Source organism: Oryctolagus cuniculus, chromosome 7 (assembly GCF_964237555.1).
Source record: "Oryctolagus cuniculus chromosome 7, mOryCun1.1, whole genome shotgun sequence".
NCBI classification, from domain to species: Eukaryota; Metazoa; Chordata; class Mammalia; order Lagomorpha; family Leporidae; genus Oryctolagus; species Oryctolagus cuniculus.
Genome location: NC_091438.1, coordinates 29,883,387 through 29,890,399, shown reverse-complemented (window position 1 = coordinate 29,890,399; position 7,013 = coordinate 29,883,387). Strand labels below are relative to the sequence as shown.

The 7,013-nt window shown below is 38.3% G+C and overlaps 1 pseudogene; it reads left to right on the top strand.

Annotated features, from left to right (window-relative positions):
• The first annotated feature begins 1,930 nt into the window (after positions 1 to 1,930).
• The window catches only part of LOC127493524 (adenylyl cyclase-associated protein 1-like), a 47,067-nt pseudogene continuing 41,984 nt past the window's right edge, over positions 1,931 to 7,013 (top strand).

Here is a 7,013-nt window from a genome sequence, read left to right as displayed (position 1 = left end):
ATCTGTTATTGGTAAACCTAGTCTTTTTTTTGTATGAAAATAATTTTATTTCATCATACTTTTCAATGACAGCTTAGCTGAACATTTTGCAAACATTATTCCATTTTATTCTGGCTTCTATTGTTGCTAAAGTAGGCTATGAGTCTTCAGTTTTCCTTGTGAGTAATCTTTTTTCCCCAGGTACCTATAACATTTGTTTTTCTTTGTTATTCTGCAATTTCACTATGAAATTCATCCATCTTGAGATTGGTTGTGCAATTTAATGAGTACTCATATCTTTCTTTGGTACTGAAAAATTTCAAACCAGTATTTTTTGAGTGTCATCTCATCCCCATTTTTCTAGCTCATTTGTATTAAATCTTATCATTCTAACTTCCACATATTTTAATTTCTTCATAATATAAACCTATCACTCTTTCCTACATCATAGATGTTTAGTTCAGTTCTTCTTCCATGTATTACTCTTGTCTTCAGCCACATATACTTTAGGTCTAGCTCATATTCTATAATTTTTGTGCTTTTTATTATATTAAGTTGTTCCTATCTTCTGGTATCTATCCCTTCTTTTTAAGTTTAAGGTGAACATTTTAAGTATATTTATTTTCCCATTCTTTTTCATCTATAATCATTTTTCTCTTTCCTGTTGTTGCTAAGCCTTCCTCAGGAATTGCTTGTGTTATTTGTGATTTTTATAAGTTCACCTTTCCTAGAGGTGGTCTCCAGGGGAAGAAATTCCATTGTGCTGATCTGGGGAAGTACACAGAGCCCTAGATTTTCCACACAGCTGGATCGGTTTTGCACTGATTTCTGAATCTCAGATTCTTGTACCTCATGAGTGGGGTAAATCTGTACTCTACACACACTTATCAAGGAATTCTGGTATTCTGAATTCTCATTGTTTACACATTTTTCAACAAGGTTCTAGTGTGTAGCTAGTATGTTCTTGTGTCTAATTTTTCTAGTTCTTTTTCCATGGACAGGATCTACCTCCAACAATCTTAACAATAAATAGGAGACTCCATTGTAGCTGATAATCTCAATGACTTTAGATATTGTAGCTTGTCTTCTATGAGAATGAAAAACCCATATCTAGTCCCTAGAACTTACCTCCAGGACCAGTTGAGCTGTGAACCATGTGGGTTCAGGCTATTATTCCTCCCTTTGACTTGGAACTTCTCTTTTTATCCTGCCTCCTATGGATTTCCTCTTTTCTTTCCTTTTCTTTTTTTCTTCTTTTCTTTGTTGGATCCAAATTTTCTCTTTGGAGCATGTGAAATGTTCTCCAATTGGATTTTCATTCTCTAAAGTAGAGTTTGAGCAGCACTCTTTGAGTACATGACCTAAAGATCTTAAGTACAGGCGAAGAAATACATGCAGTACCCTTCTTTTTACATTTGAGAGACAGGGAGCAAGAGAGACAGATAGACAGACAGATAAACAGACAGAAAAAGCTCCAATAGATTGTCTTACCCCCCAGATTCCCCTACAGTCAGACTTGGGGTAGGCTGAAGCTGGAAGCTGGATCTCAATCCTGGTCTCCCATTTAGATTAATCTGGACCCAAGAACTCAAGCCATCACCACTCCTTGCCAGGGGCTGCATTAACAGGAAGCTGGAATAAAGAGCCAGAACCAGAACTCAAACCCAGGCACCCTTTTATTTGACATGGGTGTTCTAACTGGTACCTTATCCTCCAGGCCAAGCACCAGCCTCTGAAGTACTCTTGATAGCCCCAGCTATCCAAATCAGTGGTTTATCTTAAGTTTGCAGTGTGAACTTCTAGTTGGTCCAGTAGGATTTTTTTACCATATATAAAATGTATATATCTCAAGATTTTCTCCTAAGATTATGAGATATCTCAACATTTATGGATTTCTATATAGAAATAACATGGGGTTTTGTGTGAAGAAAACTTCGATATTATGTCACCGATGTCACCTACCAACTATGTGACCCTGAAAAATTCAGATGAGTCCTCTGAAAGCAAAAATATAATATCTACATTGTAGCACTGTTGAAAAGTAAATTTACTTACTAGCTAGGGAGATGTTTCATTTTATTGAGCATGTATAATCATTTATTAAACATATGCTTTGGGAAGACAATATGTCTGTGATACTACTTACACTTCTGTTATCTGGGGCCAGTTGTTGATTTTAAGGTACATGATTAAAATTTTCAGATTTAGTAAATAAAAATACAAAACACTCAGGTTGAAATTTCATATAAACAATGGATAATTTGTTCGTATAAGTATAAGGCACACAATATTGGATACATCCTCATACTAAGAAGTCATTTAGGGGACCAGTGTTGTGGCAGTGGGTAAAGCTGCAGCCTGGGATGCCAGCATCTCATATGGGCACTGGTTCCTGTCCCAGCTGCTCCACTTTCAATCCAGTTCCCTACTAATGACCTAGAAAAGGCAGCAAATGATGGCCCAAGTACTTGAGTCTTTACATCCCACATGGGAGACCTGGATGAAGTTTCTGGCTTCCAGCTTTGGCCTGGCCCAGCACTGACCATCTCAGCCATCCAGGGAGTGAAGTAGCAAATGGAAAAATCTGTATCTCCCTCTCTCTATAACACTGCCTTTCAAATAAATCAATGAATTTTTTAAAGGAAATAATTAATTATTTATAAGAAATTCAAATTTAACTGTGCTGCCTGCATTTTATTCAACAAACCTACACTGAATCTACTTCTGCCAGTTGGAATACTGATGTCCATTTGTAAAAGATCTCCCACATATGTGTTGCAATTTTGCCAGTGTCTTATTTTAAATAAGCAGGCTAAGCTCAGCTGTGTTTCCATGTAGAGTTTCTGTCCAAAATATAAGAGATTTTTCTAATCAAATGGCTCAATCCTACAACTGAAGTCCAAACCCTGTTTTCATTTGATCTGCAATTCTCTGGGATTTAATCAGCCATGTTTGCGGTGACATTGGCAGAGTACAGGATTTTTAAACATCACTGAAGTCCACTGATTTTAAATGGAAGGTGACTGAGCCCTTATTCCGTGGTAAATTAGGAAGCTTATTTTCCAGATAAGGACTTTTTTTTTTTTTTTTTCTGTTTCGTTGCCTCTGATGGTTACTTCCAATCAAAGCTGTGTTACTCACTGGCTGGAGAGCCCTAGACAAACCATTTTCTCTCTCAAGGGTCTGTTTCCCATCAGAAAACCCAGGCGGGATCATTCCCATCCACTCCAAGACTATTGTGCTGGGAAGGTGTTCAGGGAAGTCAGTCAGAACTGTCCTTCAATGGATGCATCTCCAGAACCTCAATGAAAACAGCAAAGGTGTCAAAAAAAAAAAAAAAAAAAAAAAAAAAAAAAAAAAGCAAAATGCCTTGAGAAACTCTGAAGTTTTCCTCCTTGGTCTGGACACAGGACTGCTTTGACAGGTTGTTCATTAAGATCTCCACCTGACAAATGCCTTCTGGGATCATGCCTCACCATGCACTCTCCTAAAGGGTACTCTGCATTTTCTGCTTCTCTTGTGCCTATACCTTGTCACTGGAAAGTGCAACTCGCTTTAAGCTCAAGGCCATAGGCTGTTGTTGTAGTCACAACAACAAGGAAACATGTTTCCCTATAGATTTTTCCATTTCTAGTGCACATGTAGCCAAGGTCCCTGAGGAGTTGTTACCATTACCAAGAACAAATTAAATGTCTAGAAAGTGAGAGTTCAATGAGAAAACAAATTACTATTTGCTTTTCTTCTCTTTAGTCTCTTACTCTCAGTAACAAGAGAATATCAACTGTAAACTTAATCATAACATTGAACACAGCTCAATGGAGAAAACATAATGTGAGAAAAAAGAAACAGACATGAGGAAGGAAGAAAAAGGAAGAAAGCAGGAAACTATTTTTCTATTTTAGAGACTAGGATAGATTTTCATAGGATTATCTTGCCTTATGCAGTGGGTTTATCCATGAAAAATGGTGAATTATGAAATGCTTAGAAAACTCACTTGTATCTCACCAACTGCCATTAAAATGGAAGCACTACTGGTTCATCATTTCTGTCGCTGTGTGCAGTGACATTTTCCATTTCTCTACCATAGTATTGCAAGTGAATATCAATAAAATCAAGACTCCTTTTATAGTGAGATTACTCATCACTTCTGCCTTCCAACCTCCCAACATTGTCCACCCCCAGGAACAGTTGGGAAAAGTAGGAAGAGGGAATCTGGGACAAATTACTCAGCCATTCTGCGCCTCCAGCCCCCTGCATGAGAGAATAATAGTACCTACCTGTAGATTGCTCCCTTTTTCTGCATCCTCCCACCACATGCCTCACTTCTTCCTCACACCCATCACTTTTGTAAGGAGTAGATTAGTATTTCCATTTCCTGTAAATGGGAGAGAATAGTCTGTGTTTTTCTCTTTCATCACTATATCTCTTTCATCTATCACAATGCCTGATACACAGTGCATAGAAATTAAATGTACCTATTATCAGTATTATTGCCTAATTGAAGTATGACAAATACAGGAGATTCCATTATTTATGGTAGTTGTACTCTATAAACTTACCATAAGTGACAAATTAGTAAATACTGACCCATTGCTCCTAGAAGAAATATGAAACTAGGTTCCTATGAGCCACTGGCCACACATTTTTGTCAAACAATCAAATACATAATTGGTCAATACATAGCCAGTCAACACATATTTTATTCGTGTTTCTGTTTAGATACACCCTATTTAATATGTATTGTTTATTCATTGATATTAAACTCATGGCAACTCTGCATTTCTCAGATGATGTCCTTCATCCTTCTACTTTGTGTCCCAGTTCAAGTTTCAGCTTCTACACGAAACACTTCCCTCTATGTTACTAATCTTTACCATCACTTATTTATTAAACTCTAATTCTTTCAAGGTTCTCTCAAATTTCACATTTTCTAATAATGCCTTCTCTGCCTCACAGAGAAACAAATCTTCTCTGGATCATCAGATATGGTTTATAACCATATATTAGCAATCATCACAGAGTTGTATCAAAGTATTTAGATGTGTATTCATTATAATTATCTCTTGAAATAATAAAGTCTGAAATCACATATTTTCAACTCTAATCCTTTTATAATTGCAGCATTGATCTTTACAAATACATGACCAATAGTTGTATTTTAAAAGTGAATTAAATTGATTTTTTTAATCTTTCTTGGGCCGAAAATAACCACATAAAGCTTTTTTTTTTTTTTTTGCTTTTTTCACTCAGCTGTCCAGCTATCTTATCTCCCTTCAACAGAGCCAATAGTGACAGGAAACCTGGCTCTCTAACTTCACCCCACCTCTGTCCAAGGGCCTCCCCACTCTCAGGACAGGAATAGAATTGTTGACATGCCGTGGAAACCAAGGCCTGGTCTTTGTAAAGCATGAAATCAAATATTAAGTACTTTCCATATTGGAAATTCCTGCTAAAACAGATCTCTCAGCTGCACATAATCCTTTCACTTTGGAGGCAATAAGCTTGTAGAATTAACATGAATGATTCAAAGTCTCTTCCAGGCTTTCACTTGATGTGTGACAAAGTGGTACACCTGGTTGCCCCTAGATAATGAACTCAGCACTCTGAACATAGTGGGCCTGGCCTCTGGAGTGCACTTGCCTATAGGAAAGGACTTTCTAGAAGGCTTGATACAAAGAAAGCCCCCTGAGGAACTAATTGATCATAATAGAACAGCAGGAAAACACTTTTGTCCAACCCATCCTGCTTTCAGCTACTAGGATATCTGAGATATTTTGATTCTTGTTCTGTTGCTCCCTCCTTGGCAGCATGACAAGAGATAGAGTTTGTGGGGAAGTGATGAAGCTGGAGATGAACACGTTTACTGGGAAATGATTCAAGATGCAGAATACAGGATTACCACTGGACTAGTAAGAAATTATCTCCTACACACTCCCATGTGAATGCACATAAGGGATGAGACTGAGTTAATGCAATCAAATCCTCAGTATGATTTTCCCCCAGTGGACTACCTAGGCAGCAGAGAAAGATGCCATCCCACAATAGGGGGGTATTGAAAAGAAAAGCAACCCCTCTGTGGAATGCAAGAAAACCTTAAGAAGTCTCCAGCGTTTCCTCAGTCCATTGTCCAACAGGTTCCACGTCCCATAGAACCATTCATTCATCGGGGCTCATAAGCAAAGAAGCCAATTTTCCTTTCAAAAGACTGAATTCCAAGAAATCACCTCCCAAAACCATGGACCAAGGGGATTCAGAATTGAAAGGTACCTTAATCATAATGTAGAAGAGCTTAAAATTAAACCTGTGTAAATGTAGAATTGAGTGTCAGAGGAGACTAGTGTGTTACCTGAAGGCACACACAGCCAAGGGTTCAGAAATCACAACATCCAAACCTATATTTTCCCACCATTCCCCCCTCCTCCAGGATTGTGGTTGGATTTTCTGTGATTTTCTCTGTGCCCACCTTCCTTTCTCTCTGCTCCCCACCTCATGTTGCCTTGATTTCCCAGAGGCTGGGTGCCTGAGATGTACAAATTCTAACCAGTGAGATCCTAGGTTAGATTCCAGCGATGAAAGGGAAGTGCAATATCTAGAAAGCTGAGGACAAACAGAAAATATTAAGGTCCCTGCAGCACCAGACAGTGGTATGAGTCATATGGACTGCAGAAGACAGTTAACATGATGCTGTAAAGCAGTCTCCAGGTGTCCTTCTGTGAATTACATCATTTGTGGCTGCAGTAGCCAACAGCACCAGTGGTGGGTTCCTGCAATTCTTTCAATTTCCCAATTTCCAGAGCACCAAGGGTATCTTTCTCTGAACTTTTCTCCTTCAACTCCAGCATGTAATTTTCTACAATCCCTAAATCTCTTCCTGCTTCAGTTAACAGAGTGGATTCTGAGTTTTGAACCAGCTCTGACTGATATTACTTCTTTCTGCAGCATCATTTTTAAATTTCCAGGTATACAGGCACCTTTCAAAGGCAATGGACAGAGTGTAGAATATGTGCCAGGCAATGGCAAATCTTCATCACCTA